We start from the raw sequence: 19,270 nt of genomic DNA on the forward strand, positions 1-19,270 counted from the left end.
CACCCCTTCTCCCCTTTACTTAGCTCTAGCTCCTGTATTCTGGAGAGAACATTCAACTCTTGATTTTTTTGAATCTGGCTAATTTCACATAACATGATGTTCTCCAGTTCCGTCCATTTACTGGCAGATGTCATCATTCCATTCTTCTTCATAGCTGAATAAAACTTCATTCTGTGTATTTACTCCGTTTTTTTGATCCACTCATCTATTGACAGGCACGTGGATTAGTTCCATATGTTGGTATTGTGAATTGTGCTGCTATAAGCACTGATGTGGCTACAGCACTATAGTGTGCTGATTTTTGTTCTTTTGGATAAATAAAAAGAAGTAGAGTAGCTGGGTCATATGGTGATTCCTTTCCTAGTCTTTTGTGGAATCTCCATACTGCTTTCCAGAGTGGTTGTACTAATTTGCAGTCCCACTAATAATGTGTGAGTGTACATACCCCCCCCATCCTTCCCAGCGTTTATTACTATTTATATTGATAATTCTGGCAACTGAGTTTTGCTTCACATAATACAAATTCTCAGATTCTTTTCTCCTTGTTTATAAAATTATTCGGAGGTTCTTCTGAACATGGACTAAGCATACACAAAAACCTTAACACAAACCTGACACATAGGGAACACTTAGACAGCTGGGAGGATAAACATGAGCCTCAGTAGTGAGGAGCCACTCCTCAGCTCCAAATCTGTTTATCACGCTTGGGGACTATCACACCCTCCAGGTGTGCTCTTACCTGACGCCCACATACCTCCCCCCAGCCTCATGTCTGGTCCCCTGCCCACCCTCCGTGGGCCACACTGGTTGTCTTGCTTCTGAGTGCCCTAAGTTCTTTGCCCACCCCAGGGTCCTTGCACAGGTCTCCCTCCCTGGCAGCTCCCTGCAGTTCCCGTCGGGGCGCTCACTCTCACCTGTACTCGCATCTCAATGCCGCCTCCCACACGGGCTTTGGCTTCTCCTGCCACTCTACCATGGTGCCTCGCTTCCTCTTCCAGCACTCGGCGATTTGTGAAGTGCACGCAGTGTCCTCGGCAGGACTGTCCTTTAATGGCACCTTGAGCCAGCCTGGAGGAAGGGGGAGCCCGCCCTCGGCCCGGCCGCAGCCCTGGCTCCTGTGCTGAGCGCAGCGCTGGCCTCCGCGCAGCCTCTAACTGACCAGGTGGCCCGCGAGCACGTGAGGGAAGCTCCCGGGGCCAGGGGTGCAGGGCAGGGGGTGCGGTGGGAGCGGCTGCGGCTGTCCTGGGTGAATGTCGCAGCCTGGGGTGGGGGGGGAGTGGAGGGGGGAGGTGGGGGGGATGCCTTTTATTGTTTTTCAGAGAGAGCACACTCCTGGCTTCCAGTTATTAAAACTGAGCACAGACACTTTGGGGGCTTAATAAATGGGTCGATTTTATTATCTAACCTCTCAGAATAATACTACAAATATTTCTATTTTTAAATACTTTATGTAGTAGCTTTCCTGTTCAAATGTGTGTATGGAGAGAGAGAGAGAGAGAGAGAGAGAGAGAGAGAGAGAGAGAGAGAGAGAGAGAAAGCGAGAGAGCACTCTGTATAGTCATAAAACTCTCAAAAAAGCACAAAAATAAATGAGAAATCTGGTAGTTTCCATCACAATTATTTTTCTTTGTCATGAAGTGTCCCCTTTCTGTCCTACTCAGCTCCGAGCTGGGCTCTGCCTAAGCTCGTGGTTTTGCAAGTGTCCCAGCCACAGGACCCACGCTAAACCACAGTGCACCTTCAGGTGGCTTCAGAGTCCTTGCTTTACACAGGGCCCGGGTGGGAGGGACCATCTTTCTTCCCATTACTCAGGCCCCTGTGTTTTGTAAAATGAATACAATTTTGAACCGTTTCCAGTGGGAAAGTCTTGTTTCTTTTTTCCCCTTCTTTAGTTAATCTAAATTGCAGGCCAAAAATCCATGGTTCTTGTTCTAATCTACAAATGCTGCTAAACTGAGGAGGGTGTAGAATATAATTACATTAAAATAGAGCAGACTCCCCCTCAGAAGGCAGAAGTGGGGGGGGGGGCAGGAGAAGAGGCAGAGAAGAGCTCTCCTAACGTCCATCTAAAGGAATATTCAAAATGGGGCAGATTTGGAGATGCAGAGGTGAGTGGTAACAGAATAGAGAGGTGCTTGGTTCACAGAGGGGCCAACATCAAGGTCTCACACCATTTCCAGATGTCGTCCTGGAACTAATCATTGAAGATGGACAAGGATACTGGCTGGGACCCCAAAGCCCCAACCACGAGGTCACTTTGGATCCCTGTCAAAACTGAGAAGCAAGAGGAGATGGTGCTTGGTGCTCCCTGTCCCCACTCCAGACAGGGAATAAATGTCTCTAGTGAAAACAGCGCTCAAAAGGCTTCCCATGATCCTGTAATCTCATGAACCACCACCAGCTGTTAGCACAGCACATCCCCAGGTCACCGGCTGCTTCCATCTCCACTGCCTTCCGAGATTCCTGTCACACTGGCTACTACCTCTACGAGCAGCTACCACGCAGCCAGCACCCTGTGCACAAAGCCTGCTCAGTGCACCAGGAGACTGACAGACGGACAGACAGATGGGTGATGGAAGTCACACACAGCTGTGCACCTGTGTCTGCTTGTAGTTACGTGAGCCCAAGGAGCTCAGTGTCTTTCACTTCTGACTCCTAAGATGCCATCTGCAAGATGCTCATAAAGCCAGAGTCCACTAGCCACGTGCAGAGCAGGCATGACCTTTTTTGAGGTAACACTCCAAGAAGTAGAGAATGCTGATTTTGATGCACCTTCTACAACAAAAGAACATGGAATGGCACGTCCCTGACGAGCCCGGTGCTCTCTGGCCTGGACCTTGCTTCTCTTCAGTTTTAACTGCTCCCCTCACTGAGGGAACCTCCTGCCAAAGAGGGAGGAACTGGTCACCCCACGCCTTTCCCCTACCAAGCCCTGTGAGGGGGTCAACTCCGGTCTCCCGTGTCCCTTTACCTCTCATCCTGAAATGGTAAAAGTCAACGCCAGCCCGGAAAGGGTCTTCTAGGACAAAGTGTTTGTTCCCTAGCCAGATTAAAAAGATGACTCGGCGTAATACACAAGAAATTAGGCTTTAAGTGCAGACACCAAAAGAAAAAAAAAAACAGCAACTGGAACAAAATCTGAAGCATAAAAACACAGCCCTGCAACATGTGGACACTGGATGTATGGCAGAGTGAAAAATAGAAAACCCTGAGGAAGATGTATGGGGCTCAGATAATTGGGCACACAGGTGGCCAGAGCAGAGGTATTTCCTACCTCACACCGCACAGGAGGGAACTGAGTCTGAGCTGAAGCTTAGAGCAAAGTCATGTAGCAAGAAGCAGAAAATAGAAAAGGACCAGAGACACCCAAACATACACACAAGAAAGAACCAGGAGAGGGTTTCCTCTTCAAATAATGAAAAAGGTAAATTCTAGAAAGAAGATACATCCGTTTACTGCATTAAATGTAAAAGCACCAGTGCGTTAAAAGAGCAAAAAGCCAAGCAAAACCCTTGCCATTTAGAATGTTTCTTCAAGGACCTAATCAACAAAACACAAAATATTACCCACGTCTTCTCCAACTCTATGATCAATAAGCAAGCTCAGGAAGAAAATGGGAAGAACATTAAGAACAAGGAATACCCGAAAGAAGAAACTTAAATGTCCAAAAGAAAGAAAAACATGCTCAGCCTCATTGGGAGACAGATGAATGCTAAATACAATACTGAATCATAACATCCAACAGTAATAGCAAGATTAAATTTAGAGAAAAAGAAGTCACATACTCTGCTAAGGAGGATGTAGTAGATATTAGTATTAGTTCCTTGGAGACTAATTTTAAAATATTCAGGAGGGTGAAGGATGTGTATGATCTTTGACTGTAGAATTTTATGCCTTCAAAAGTATCTTAGAGAAATATTTACGAATGCATAAAGAGACATGTATGAGAATATTCACAGCAGCCTTGCTTATGATAAGGAACGTAGTGGAGATGATTTAAAATATTCCTGGTAACTTAAAGATAACAATGATTCAGTAATAAGAAGCGAATGTCATGCAAAGATCCTCTGCTTGACCAAACTTCAGTCCAGTTCCGATTTTTCTAGGCCCAACTGTGCACTTCCTTGTGCAATACAGCTTTGACTAGGAAATTCCCACCCTGGATCTCTGAGCTCTCTCTGTACCCGATCAGATTCCTCATCCACCCACCCTGCTTCTCCGGGTGATGCCATCACCCCAGTGTGCCCTAAGCAAGAATCCTATCAGGTCAGGTTGGCTAGACTCCCCCTGCCCTGACCTATCCCATCAGTCGGTTTCCATCCACTGACCCCGCCTTCCTTTGGGTGATTAACCCCACTTGACCTTGCTACCTTCAGAGTTGGCCCTGTCTCTCCCCTACTGCCCACTCCCATCACCAGGGTCCTGTGCCCACTGAGATGCTTTATCAAACGCCATTGAACAGGCTTCTCTTTAGCAGTTAGTGTGTCTCTGGTACCTATTCACAGTGAAACACTAAATAAAAGTTAAAATGATTGAAACAGAACTTCATATGTGAATATGAATAATGCAGTGTTGAGTAAAGAAATCAAGCTGCACATAAGAATCTATAGTGTTTATATGCATCTGTACAAATTATCAAAATTCACATTTTGAAATTTTAATTGAAGAGATAAACAAATTGGGTTGAAAAGAAATTTTTCAAACCAATTCTGTGTATTACATGTTGATTTCTATTAATGAAATAATGGTTTGGAAAAATGTAAGAGGATGAAGAGTACCCAATTCTATGTGATCATTACCCCTGAATGGGGAAGAAACAGATATTTATTTGGATACATAGGGATCTTCAAATGTTTTTGAAATATTTCATTTCTTAAAAGCATCCGAGACACTGTGGCAAAATGTTGGGATTTGATATACTGAGTAGTTGGTATGATTTTTCTATTTTCTATGCTTTTTGTATACATGAAATGTTGCTCAATATAAAGTGGAACAGAGGTTAAAGTTATCATACAATAAATTGAATTAATATCACAATAAAGTAGAACACTCTTTCTATTATTAAATATTAAAAGTATTGAAATTGCACTGTGCCTGTTCACTAAATATTTGATAAAGGGAAACTATTGTGCAAATTTGAATTATATTTTCATGGGGTTATTTTGTTTCTAGGGGGAAAGGCTCAATTAGCCGTGATGTAAGAATGTCAGCAAACAAACTTGTGGTGTGCTCATGGTTTATGTCACAACACACAAACATAACTGTCGTATGAGCTGGACCGACAAGCCCACCACCTACACCCCAACACCAGAGTCAATGAGTTAGAAACAAAGAGCTATGAAAAGGGTCGTAAAAATGCTTACCCAACTAAAGGACAAGTGTAAGGGCCATATGATGCTCTTAAACTCTGCTCACCATCAGTTGGGATCTGACAAAACAGCTCCAATTTCTGTACTATAGATTTGTCCCCTGTCCCAAGTTTGGGGTTGGTAATCAGCCTGGCCCTTCCCCTCTTCATAGGACATTTAATCTTATCCAGACATTTTAAAATATTCTTGAAAATATTCACAAATATATTTTTAAGAAATATGGCCACAGTTCTTCAGAAAAGAGTTTTTCATTTCTCTCATTGAAGTGCATTGATTTTCAGGTTTTGGGTTGATTTTTAAGTTGTCTGATCCACTGAGCAGATTCTTCCTATTTCTAATGCTCTAATTTTATCAATGAGAAATCTGTGGCTCAGCTGTACCCGGTGACTGGCAGAATTGTGATTCGAATACAGAACTTCAGACTGCTCTCCCTAAGAGGCAGGGGTAAGAAACTTTTCTATCAACCTGCTAGAGTTTTTAGAAGACCCATAAGCCAAACTCTTATGATACCATGTATGAAGATAAAAAGCTCAGAAAGAATTTTGTATAGTTATGTATCTTTATCACCTTACTTTTAGATTTATTTTCACTTTTAGAATTGCTAATTTTACACAAAGCTTAGTTTTAAAAGGTTGCATAGTTTTGTTGTTGTTGTTGTTGTTGTTGTTGTTGTTTTTGTATAAGGCATGAATTGGTGTGAACATACTCTATATTCAAAGATATGAAAAATTGTACTCTATATGTGTAATAAGAATTGTAACGAATTCTGCTGTCGTGTATTTAATAAATGAATCAATAAAAGTAAAAAATAAAATTAAATTAAAATTAAAAATAAAAAGGTTGCATAAACTTAACTTGAAAACAAGACCTCTTGAGAAGCATTCTCACACTTAGCAATTTGGTGCACAGAACTACAACATTCTTCCTGAAAGCATTGCCGTCTGTGTCGTGAACATGGCTCATCTTTACCTATGAATCAAGAAGACATCCACTTCTTTTCAAGCTGGCTCTTCACATAGCACATGCAGGGCGTGCCTCAGGGGTCTGTGCAGTACCTACTTCATTCCCTTTAATGTCTGTGCTGTTTTCATTATTTAACCCATTTTGCATCTGCACATATTTAGACCCTTGTCGACTGTTTCCCTTAACAAAAGAATCTACAGCAAACTTTCTCAGAGGCCTTTCCTCTAGCACTGTATACATATTTAAGGTAGAATAAAATCCAAGAACATAAGGGCATAAACATTACTACAGTGATCTCATGGAAAGACGATCCAGTTCCGCTAAAATTATGCTTTTAAGCAAATTAGAGTTTAAATCTTGTGAACTTTAGCACCTAAAAATTTTGTGGTTTAGGATCCCCCTTTATAAACCTAAAGAAATATAGTTTGCCAAGTCTTACTACATTGTCATAAAGGCCAATTAAAATACTGTGCAAGAAAACATTTTGTAAAACTTAATTTAAAATTCCATCTTTAATTAAAACAAAGTTTCAAACTACCTGCATATGTAAAGATGATAGGAACAAGTTTTTGGTTTTTTTTGTTTGTTTGTTTGTTTGGTGTGAGGGATTGAATTCAAGGGAACTTGGCCACTGAGTCACATCCAGAGCCCTATTTTGTATTTTATTTAGAGACAGGGTCTCACTGAGTTACTTAGTGCCTCACTTTTACTGAGGCTGGCTTTGAACTCATGATCCTCCTGCCTCAGCCTCACAAATACTGGGATTAAAGGCATGCACTACCATGCCCGACAAGAACAAGTTTTAGAATAAGAAGTCCTTGTCCATTTGACGTCAGATGACCAGTCCCTGTCAGCGGAGGCACAAAATGTTTAAACACAATGTTACCATGTGTATCCAATTTGTCCACTGGTACTTATTATTTCTTTATTGAAAAATTACACCTTTCCCTAACATTTTAAAATCTTGTCCCCATCTTCCTAATAGCTGTTTTCTTAGGTGTGCGTCATTATTTTTTAACGAATTTGCTCTTCCAGCTCTTTGTTCTGGCCTTGCATTACTATTTGATGAGTGTGGGTTATGTTCTCGTCTTGCCTGAGAGAGAGTTTCTTGGACTACCTGTTCCCTGTTGTGCAGCATCATTGGGTGAGGTGAGCCTCAGCAGTGGGGATCCTGGCTGGAAAGAGACATTGAGACAGGCTGTCCCCCCTGGGCCTGATCACCTTGCTGGCTTGAGCTTCCTCCTCCAGCCTCTCCCTGGTACTGACATCCTGACGTTGCTCAAGAGCCTGCCTGGTGCTTCTCCTGACGCTGGTCTCCAGGGACCTTCCTGAGCTGATATCAGCACCTATGGGCAACCCAAGGCCCTTGCATTTCCATGGCCAGGTTTGTATTTCTTCACCCCCTTATTTTCTTTCCCTGAGGAGAAAGGCTACTCAGTATTTACTATTAAAACTGATTTTTACCAAAGAAGTGATCTTGGAGAATTTCCTAGCCTTCAGAAGACCATTGCAAATCCATGAGATACTGGAAACTAGAAAGAATGTCAGAAGAAAATGTGAGGCCAGAAACTCACCCCCTCCCCATACCATTAGCATCACCTAGATGCTGCAGAACCCCCTTCCTTCCTCCTTCTCTTCTGGTGGCATTTCTTACATCGGATGGAACTGTACCAAAGAGCATGGGACTCTAATCATTTCAGATTGCACATCGATTCATGTGGTAATTAGCAATGTTTACCTACAGGATTAGTATCTATTCTTCTTGATTCAGGTTAAATTGTCACATACAATGACATGCTTTATACCCTTAATCTTTAGTAGTAAGACTACAATGGAATGCTTATTGACTGTGTAATTTAAGCTCATTGCTTAGGGACATCATAGCACATACTTCTCATTTGTTTCCAATTCCTCATTTTCTTTAAATAGAAAGAAGGCAACTCACTTAAAAGTGTCAGCAAGAGAATTAATAATAATCAAAAAAAAAAAACCTAAATAAAAGTGTGCACTTTGGGCTGGGGATGTGGCTCAGTGGTAGAGCACTTGACTAGCATATACAGGGCTCTGGGTTCAATCCTCAGGACCACATAAAAATAAATTAATAAAATAAAGGTATTGTGTCCAACTACAACTAAAAAATGAATATTAGAAAAGAACTATGAACTTTCCTTATATTGGTATTATAACTAAGGGCAAAGATTTATAATCTAAAACACTTAAGAAAATGTTTAAGAAGTAATTCTTATGACTTATGGAAAATTTAACAACTTTTTCTACAGTGTCATGCTATTCAAAAATTATTTAGGCAGTGTTCAACTCATGAGCAAGATTAATTATGTAAGAAAGCATGATGGCTTTCTATAGCATTTATGTCTCTATATATTCAAATAGTCAAATAGTAAAGAAATTCTAAAAGGAGAAATGTTTATTTCTATATGGATCCAATCATTCAGCTAAAATAAAAATTTGAGAAGAGTTGAGTCTTCTACCTATCGTTTAAATGAATGAAGAAATATCGTGGGGTGACCGGCACCTCACCAGGGAATTCTTGTCTGCTCAGAGGGATAAGCCTAAGAAACTCAAGTCTAGAATAATTAGTGAAGAACAAAGACAAAGTCAGAAAGATAGTTTCAAAAAGTTGGAGCCCCTGATAGGTCCAGTCCACACAGGAGATGGAGGTAGACAATTAGAAAATGCCTCCCGTGGTTTATTCAAGGGGGTACATTAAAGGCAGGGATAAGGTTTCGAGGATGGAGTCTTGTTTCATGATGTCTTGTAGTCAGCAGGTTGGTTGGCATCTTGGCGGGTCACACCCATCTCCGAGGGGCTGTGCAGCTGGGTGGTTGTAGCAGGTCACCCATCTCCAGTGCTGTGTGGAACCAGGCAGAGCAGAATAGGGCTCCCAATGTGTCTGCACAGTCTTACACAGAGGAAGTGTGCACTGAAAGTTCCCAGATGATCCTATTCACTAGGCTGCGACATCCTCCACACACAAAGAAGTTGAAGTACTATTGTCACACTTCTGTATGGAACTGGAATTGTTGTCCCCAAATCGGCCAGAGGAGGCGAGTTCTGAGAGCTCAGTACAGGTTCCACTGCACGTGTGGACATGAGCTAGCCCGGGCTGCTCTCCGGGAGAGCCATTAGCCAATGCTTCCCAGTTGCAGAGATGGTTAGAACAGCTTGCCGAGCATTTAGCACTGAGTCTCCAACTTTATTTTCAGAATTTTGCTTCCTCAGGCACATTCCAATCCCTTCAATCAGGAAACCCAAATGTAGTTCAATCAAGATCTCTTCCTGAAATAGCTCGCAAGTCATGAAGTGCAAAGAAAGAGACAGAGAGATGGAGACTCCGGATGTGGGGTGGCCTTCTCTCTTCTGCTCCAAAGCCCTGTTCCTTAGCAGGTGGCCAGGACCTCAGGTGCTGAGGGAGGGAGAAGAGGATTCCAGTACAGGGCCATCACAGAATAATAGCCAGTCACTGGTTAGGAGGGAAGCAGTCTTGCTCCTAAATAATGTTAAAATACAAAACATGTTTCTCTCTGTTCATAATTTTAATATTAAAATCCCAGATGGATGATTATTATTCATAGCTATTCAATTTCAATTTCTGGCAAGGCATTTTTCTCTACAAAAGTCACCTCATTAAAAATAATCTTCATGATAGAAATTAGGTTGAACCACTTCGTGATCTCTCTCAATACTCTTTACCTACTAATTACCGTTTTCTGAGTCAGGACCCAGAAATCCCCAGGTGTACTTCTTTTTTTCTTTTCTTTTCTCTCCCATGTTAATTGAAGATAGTGACAAATCTCACTTGGAAACAAATGTCACAGGGTAACTTGAGTACTGCCTCATTAAGTAGAAAGAACAGAAAGATTCTTGTTTTTCTATTTTGTTTATTAAGTGAACTTCTAGATAGAAAATCGGACACCATTTTTATAAAGGCTTTATTAAGAACAAAGTTATTTAAAATTGTATTATAATCTCCTATATTTATAGTAAAATCTACAAAAAAAAAGTGGGGATAAGAGAGATGTCCTCATGATGAAAGTCATCTTTATGAATGGCCAGCAGAAAATATTTTCTAAAGAGACATCAAATCTTTTTCTTCATAGAAAAAAAAATCCCCAAATCTTAGACACGCCTATTAAGTTTTTAGAAAATAATAATCAAGAATTTATGAGGACATGTTCAACATTAAATTGGAAATATTTTAGAAACTCTTGTGGATCATAAATAAATAAGTGTTGTGGGGCTACACAACCCCAAACCCACTGTCGTCACAGAGTCAAAGTTATTAAAAAGTCGTTTTTTAAAACCAGGACAGGGACACGCACAGACTCTCATGCACGTGGAGTCGGCTTGGGAATCACAGCCTGTTGTTCCTGAAGGACAGCTGCTCCTTGCAGATGGCCCTGGCCTCTGGGGGAGGGAAGGAGACGTCTCCCAGGTTCACACAAGAGTCATCCTTCTCGGGGGTCTTGAGGCCTCCGCTTCTCCCAGCAGAGAAGGGAGGTCCCCAGATCTCCTGGTGGGCAGGGCGCAGGGTTGAGAAGCCACAGCTCAGGAGCACTTGCAGCAGAGGGGGCCCTGGCTGGAGGCGGAGCTGCAGCTCCCCAGCTCCCTGCAGACAATGCTACAGAGGAGGAAAGCTGTTCCTCCTGAGACCCCTGCTGGGATCCGCCAGTCTGGACCAAGTGGACAGGTCTGTTGACCACAGCGGCTGTGGTGCAGTGACCTGAGGTCAGATCCTAAGGCTAGAGCATCATCCAGGGGCTGCCCTAGAGATGGAGAGGGGGTTGCTGTGAACTGCTGCAGAGTCTGCCCTCCTTTAAGCCGGACAGAAAATAAGTAGAAACTGCCATTCCAACCATCCCACTCAGTCAACATGGAATGACTGTCTTATTTTCATTCTTCAAAATTGACCTGAAACACAGGTGCTGGACGATTTCCGAGCCGGTTGTTTTGTGTTCCTCCTAGTGGCGGAGTCCCTGCTTCCTGTCAGGCACCCAACGGTGGCCCTACATTATCATTGCTCTTTCAAAACAGCAGCTGAATCTTCATTCAAATCCAGCAGAAGGATCCCACAGATATATTAATCTCATAGATAGAATTAGGAAGAGACATGTGTTTTGTCTGCATTTCCACAAAATGAGAATGAGCATATTAATTCTTCAAATAAAAGCCAAAAGAGGCTTTGAAGTAACAGAAAGATGGATATTCATTTTATAAGACTTAATTTCCAATTACTGCTGTTGTGTGTGCACGAATAAATAGGCAAAGAGAGAAGATTCACAGTGACAGACGGGGAAAGAGGAAAACCCTGCTAATTCAGAAGACATCTGGGCTACTCAGACGGCAGTCAACATTTAGAAAATGGGTATTGAACTTCTGTGTGTCCTGCCCTATCAGAGTGTGCGCTTGACGGAAAGGCATTTTTAATTTGAATTTTAAACTTTGGAGTAAGCTTTTCACGAGTTATTATTATTTTTTTTGTAACTGCCAAATCTATTCATATTACAAAATGAATGAGGAACAAAGATTAAGTGCCATTTGAATAGGAAGCTGGCTTTTCAGAATATCAGTGAATATGTATAAATTAAAACCGGGTAGGTACTATTTCCCTTTAACAAACATATTTAAAGCTACTTTTTTTTCCCTCAATGATAAATTTTGATGGTGTCTCTTTGTTCCCAATCGCCAAACACTGAAATCATACACACATATCTTAATAAAAGTGATGGGATACTGTGATATTCCAAGACGGGTCAACTCACTTGGGCCATTGTTTGAAAAGTTGCTGTGCTAGCCAGGTTTCACCTGACCAGCCCCAGCCAGCCCCCAGCAGGAGGGCCCAAGGCAACATTGTTCTGACAGCACAACAGGCCACCAAGTCCTGAAGTCTCCAGCTTCTTCCTCTGCCCATCCTCTTCTTAGGCCCAGTCTGGTCTCAGCCAGTCTAATCTGGCTGCCCACTGCTGGGTGCCCTTCTCCTGTGCTCATCCGTGAACCTGGTATCTGGTGACCCCGCATACCCTCTGCCACCTGCCCTCCTACCACAACCATCTCGGTGAGAACATATCCCTGATGTCCTACAGCCACCCAGAAGGGAGAGTTAGTGTGCCAGACAGCAAATGACATCACAGCAAATGACATTCCCAAAATGTGCTTTTACCTAAGACCCTCCTCTGTGTTGTTGGAGTCCCCCATTTAACAGCCGTCAGAGACCCACCTGGCCCCTTTTCTTCCCTTTTGATATTTTTAGAATTCTTTTCATTCAGTCTCGTCAACACCCAGTGGCTACCCCAAAAATCTTTGAGACGTACGGGCAGTGTTAGAGGAATGCTAACCATGGCCAACAAGACAGATATTACCTGTTGTATGAAGCTCTGCAACACAGGAGGCTGTGGTCAATGCAAAAGGACCAGATTATGAAAAACAAAAAGAAAAAAAAAAAGATTTGCTTTTTCTCCGATGCTTCTCCTCAGAAGGACAAGATTGTGAATCAGGATTAAAGTGCTGGGGAAGGAAGTCTGTGTGGTGCTTTGACGGTAAACTCCCCTCAGCCCAGAAAAGTCAGGGGCCCACGGAAGCTATGCCCAGGATCTGTTTCTAAGAGTGAATCTCACTGCTATGGCAGCTGAAACGCATCTGCTTCCCGGCCAAGAAAGACTTCATCTTGTACAGTAAATGATTTAACAGCAGCGAGCACTCTGAGAAACTGACGACTGCTGGAAAAAGAACCATCTTTTTTTTTTTTTAAAGGCAACTCCAAATTCTATCTCAAGTCTCCACCTCCCCCACCGTCCATGCACAAAAAAAAAAAAAAAAAATTAAAAAAAAATCCAATTTTGGTGAAAGAAAAAAGAAACGATTTTCCATGGGGAAATGCTACCCTATATTTGAAATGAAAGATTAATCAAATATGACTTTAAACATTTCACAGACTGTATAACTCAATCAAAATGAAGAACTGGAGAAATTATCTGGGGTCTGGAGAATTTTAAGGTTGCAGGATGATCATTATTAGTTGTCCACAAAGATTAAGTTCAACATGTGGAGTTGGAGGTTCCACTTCATCAGTCTGCAAAGAGGATCTTCCTTCGTCATCCAAGAGACCACACTCTGCAATGGAGCCGCAGCGGTCAGCTACGCCACCAGACGAAAAGACCTGGGCGAGGCGGGGTGCCGTGGCAAGGTGATATGAGTCTGAACCTCACATCAGATGAGAGTCCTAAAACTGGGGAGTTTAAACCTACTTTAGACACTCTTTAGAAGGTCAGTTAACCTGGAAATCTGCAGCAGCTGAAGTACCCTGGCTCTCCAGGAGAAGAGCAGGGGTGAGTTTGGGAGAGGATGAGGAAGAGGAGAGGTCCTTCATGCAGGTGAATTCAGGTCCTTTACCAGGAAGCACCTAGTGACTTGGACACCAAGACCACGCAGAAACAGGCCTGTGGGCAAGGACCTTGGCGTGGCCACGGCAACAGCAAGGCCACTAGTTGAAGGCAATTGTTGTTTTTGTTCTTCTCTTGGATGGTCTACAAACTCTCCCAGCACCAAACCCATCTGAGAGCAGTAGAAAGGAACAAGCTCAAACAGCCATCACTCCTTCCGAATCCCTGCTGGGGAGAAGTCTTAGGGATCGGAGCCTGTGGCCCGCAGACCTTGACCAGAACAATGTGTGTTGTCTTAAGCTGGATGTCCCTCTCCTGCTCCTCCTGGGCACAGAGAGTTACTCCCGATGACCCATCTGCACTGTGGGGGAAGGGATCCAACAGGCTTAGGACAGCATGAGTGTGGGACGCACCTTCATGATGTTCCTCACCGGGTTTCAGCCTTTGTGCTTGTGACCGTCACTGTTGAATACCCTAAAGTAGAAATTAGTACTTGAAGTTGGATGCTGCTGTATCAGAACCATAAAATGTATGCTCTCCGGTGAGTGCTCAAAAGTGGACGGGGAAGAGAGGTCTTGGAGAAAGGAATGGAGGCATTCAGATGAGCTGGCCCAAGATATCAAGCAGCACTGTCTCCTGTGATTGCCAGGGGGCTGAGCCTATTGCTCTTGCAACTTAGGGGAAGACCTTGGAAAGCAGAAGTGCGTTTTGTGAATTGGCTACTATTGATGTAGTGGGCGACACACTATGGAGGTGAATTGAGGTCCAAAAAGCTATCAGCATTTTGGGTAAGCAGAAATCAATTGGAATAGATGAGGTTCAGAAATTCAGGACCTGGATGATGTGGAGAATAAAGTCAGCAAGCAAATAAATAAATAAGTGAAAAAAAAACAGTGTCAGAGAAGAGAAACAGAATGAAAGTCTTTGAGTGGAGAAAGTTCTGTGAAACGTCTCATTTGGAAAAAATGACTGGGGGGAAAACTTTGTAATAAAGGAGTTTCCTTTCCACCAGAGAGCCTCCAGTTAGCTGCTACTTTTCCTGTGCATTCCCAAAAATCAGAGTTGAAGTTGAAGGCCTCCATACGAATAGATCATTTGGAAAATGATTTAAAGGAATGATGGATGAAAAATTAGGAACTGAAAGAACCAACAGAAAACACTCATTTTGACATTGGCCTCGGCCATGAGCAAATGACAGTCAGCCTGCATGATCTTCTGAGGAGACCCCTGCAGCTCTCCTAAGAACTGTGCACTTAGGCGGAAGACTGCCCACGGGCCCCTTCCTCACTGGGTTAGGAGGGGTCCATGGGCACACATGTCTGGGCATCCCTTTCTGCACTGTGTCTATGTGGTTGCTGAACAGTCTTTGAAGATGTCAAACCAGAAAAACCCAAGACAGAGAGCAGCAGACGGTTGGCCCTGTGGAGAGGGCCTGATGATTTCACTTGCAAGAAAGGCACCAGGTGAGCAGCCCTGGTTAGAATACAGCAGGGGGCTGCAGTTCTGAAGGGGTGCAGAAGAAGAGTCCACTAGAAGCTCAGCTGAGATGAGAGAAGCTGCCATCCAAGCAAGAAAAGAAGGAAGAAAAGTCAGCCTACGTCTCAGGTTTCAGAAGGAACTTTGTGCAGGACACGTACTGCTGCAGGTCACAGGATGGATGAAAACGGGTCAGAAACCTACTAAGCTTCTGAGAGAAAAGTAGATTGTTTAGCAAAAAAACAAATCACTTGACATAAAAAAAAAAGGCTTGATGCTTTGAGAACAGCCCTGAGTCTCCAGAGCCCCCCAAGGAGAAGCACAACTTGGGCAACATGCAAGTGGTCAGATCCCTCAACATCCATTTTAGGTTGCAAAGAGGATGATGGAAGAGGAAGAGCATCTGGGAGGGTGGAGACGGGGAGCTTGTTCCTGGAGAGGGGCCAGGGAGCTTGTGCCCAGGGGAGGCCTGATGGGATCCAGACCTCCCCCACCGCAGGCAAGGGCTCCCCGTGACTTGCGCTCAGCGTGATCTCCTAATCGCCATTTCATTCCTCCTTCCTCACAACGGGCGTGTGCCTGCAGCAAGCCCCTCCCTGTTTCAACACTGGATATTGGATTATGAAAGGGGAAGAGGCCAAGCAACGGGTCGCATTTGTCCACAGGACTCAGGAGCAAAAGGAGCACCACCCGGACATGATGGGGAAGACAGGGGAGCATCCAGAGATCTGGAACTTGAGCTAATTGTGACAACTGGGGTGGGTCTTTGGTTATTCCCCTTGGGAGGGGTGTGTGTGTGTGTGTGTGTGTGTGAGTGTGTGTGTGTGTGTGTGTGTTCATTCTACACGTGGGAAGAAGACATGAAATAGGCCAAAGAGCCGACTGGCCAAGGCGCTGAAGCTTACCAAGCTTACCCCTGGTTCTCAGCATCCACCAGCCTTCCTACAAATTAGGCTGGAAAAAGGAACATTGAGTCGTTTCTGAACAAAGGCAGCTAAGGGACATTCTGCCCCTTCCTCTGTCACCCCACCACAGGAAGTTGCTTTGGAGGCCAGCATTCTGCATGATGTGCCCTGAGTCTCCTCCTGGATGAGAGCTATCCTACAGAGTGGTCCCAACAGCATCAGATTTTTACATGAGGGAAGATTAAACTATTATTTTGTTGAACTGCTGCAAATGGAGGGCTTGTCTATTGCATTAATTCCCCTAATGTAGCAAGTAAACACAAACTCCAATTTTTTAAAAAATTTGAGATCCCCTGATTTTTCAATCCCAGCAAATCATCATAGATCACAAGTAAAATCAGAGTTTTACCCATCTACCAGCAATCTACTCATTATTTATGTAGCAGCTTCCATCAGTATTTATTCAACACATTTCTTTTAATTCTAGGCAACCCTGGCTAAATGTGGGTCAAGACCTGCTCATCTTAGGAGTCTTGGGTCAAGTGGATTCACATATATTTCCATTCCTTACACCCTTCTTCCCTCCATAGAATGACTACTGTCTTAGGTCTCCACAGAGCCATTTTATTCCAAAGAAGAGAGACAATCTCCAGCTAGTTTATTTACAAAATCATGTGTTCTCAGTAGCTATTGGGTATCCCATCAGTGTCCTTGGGGAGACAGAGCACAGTTGTGGAGGTGACAGTCGGGAACAGTGACTGAGGTCCGGTTGTAGGATGAAGTCTATGGAGATAGCACTGCCAGCCTGAGCAGTGGCCCTTGGGCATCTCTTGCCAACACTGGCAGTGCCCGACTCTTCCTTCATCACTATTCAAACCCCTGCTGCTTTGGAATTTAGCCAGAGCTGCCACCAACTGCTAGATGTGTGACTTTCCACTAGCTTCCTTCTGAAAACCAAGCTCACATCAGAAATACAAAGTGATGCTGGAAAAGTGAGTCAATCGCTTCCCCAGAGAGGCACAGGGAACAATTTGTGGGATTTTCAAGACACATGAAATATGCTCAGGGGCTAAGGTGGCCAAAAGACATGACCAATATCCATGACAACCATGTACAGACTGCTACTGTGGACCCTAACAGGGACATAATAGGCTTTTAATAAATATCTGTAAGGTGGAGGAAATGACAGAGTGAGCAGGGTGGAAGCATTTGGTCATTGCTAGTCACAGGGCATCATTTTAAATGACACAAGACTGATTGGACTGTACCGCGTGGCCCTACAGCTCCCGCGAGCTCAGCAGAATTATTATTTCAGTTCTTTCCAGTTCAACAGCAATCAAACCAGAGCCACAGAGAATGAGCTCCCACGGACACGCTCAGCCCCAGCCTGAAGACCAAGAAGAGGAACTCAGAGCTTAATAGGACACTGAGGACATTGAAGAAAGCCGGCTAGGCTTCCTCCATCAAAGTGAAGTGGGGAATGACAGCAATTTTCCTGACACTCCAGGCAAAAGTGGGCAGTCTGCCTGGATTATCTGGGTCACTGCCTCAAACCCTCAGATTCATTTTGCCCGCGGAGAACTGTCCTATTAGCTCCAGTTACCACAGAGTAACTAACTCAGAAATGTGCTCAGGATAAAGCAGCCTCCTCCCTAACAACCCCTTCTAACTATGCTTAAATGTCCAGGATTGTGGCTCTTATTGATGTAGGCTGGATTTCAAAGTTCAGCCCTTTGGAAATGGATTACATATACTCTGCACCCTTCAGGTGCTGTGAGGCTTGAAGCAGAACATGGCAAATTAAATGATAAAAACGGAGGATTCGATGCTCTTTCAGGCTCACTTGCAAGAGTGCCCCATGATTATGATGGGAATGAATCATCCACCAGGATCTTCAGGTTAGTGGTGCCACTGTAACAAAGTGAGCCCTGTAGGTTAGTCTCCTTGTGTCAAGAGGACGTCCACCCAGGCTCTCCCTCTCTGACTTAGCTCTGCCCCTGTGGCTTATGCGGGTCACTGTTAATTGATACGATGAAGAGCGAAGACCTGTTTACAAACCCAGAGCCCTTGGCAGAAAGGAGGTTGATTCTTGGGAGAAGGTTTCATGCACTGGACCAGGGCTTCCTTCTGATACCTCAGGTAGCGGTGACCAAAGCAAGGCCAGGAAGGGTCAATGATCAGCACCACTAAAAAGAGTTTCACACATTTTCATTTTGGCTGTTGGGATCTAGTGCCACTTTATGTCCTGGGTTCCTCTGGAGACAGTGCTACGCCTGGACTTGCCCAGTTCTCCTCCACTTTGCAAGGATTTCTTTTCTTCTTCTTATGTTCAGCTACTCTAGTAAATCAGAATAAAGCATCACTCAAAGCGCAAGTGTCTTGTCTAATAGCTTTCCCATGCTGAAAAAGGAAATGGACAAGATAGAGGGAAAAGAAGCTCTTCAGGATGAAAGGAAAATGTCCATTCCCATCAAGGGACTAGGCTTCTGTAACACCACGGCCCTGGCCTTCCAGCTCACTCCAGAAATTCTCACTTACCAAGCCACCACTTGATCCATCCAGCTTAACATCTCAACTAGGCGGTGCCAGAAGCCTGGAATTAAGCGGTGGTTTTTCACATGCTGAGTCAGAGAACAAAACCGGGACCCACATCTGTACTTATTTTAGTTCTGTAAGTCTTGCATCTCTTCTTTGGAGATCAGCACTAGCAAGCTGCTGTTAACTGGGATAATTATACAGTACTCTGAACACTGAGCATAATAACACTGTGAATGTCCAAGGGTTTGAACAATTTGGACTGATTTTGTATAGTGTATAATTTACAGTAAAGATTCTGAATGTCGCTTTTTTTTTTCTTTTAAAAACAGCTTTCATCCTTTAACTTCAGATCATTATACATGGAGACATGTATTCAGAGGCAAATTCGATACAGATAAATCTAAACATCTGCAAAAATAGAATAATTTTATTGGCATTTACCCAAAGCTATCTTGAGACATTCTTGTCCATTATTGACAGAACCAGAAGAGTTAGCTGAAGCCCTCAAGTCACAAACTATGTCAAAACTGACTTAAAAACTAAACACTAAGACAAACAAAAAGTAAAATGACCCAATCAATATCCAAAACATCCTATCAGCTTTTATTATTGTTTGTATATT

The sequence above is a fragment of the Ictidomys tridecemlineatus genome, chromosome 8 (genome assembly GCF_052094955.1).
Source record: "Ictidomys tridecemlineatus isolate mIctTri1 chromosome 8, mIctTri1.hap1, whole genome shotgun sequence".
NCBI classification, from domain to species: Eukaryota; Metazoa; Chordata; class Mammalia; order Rodentia; family Sciuridae; genus Ictidomys; species Ictidomys tridecemlineatus.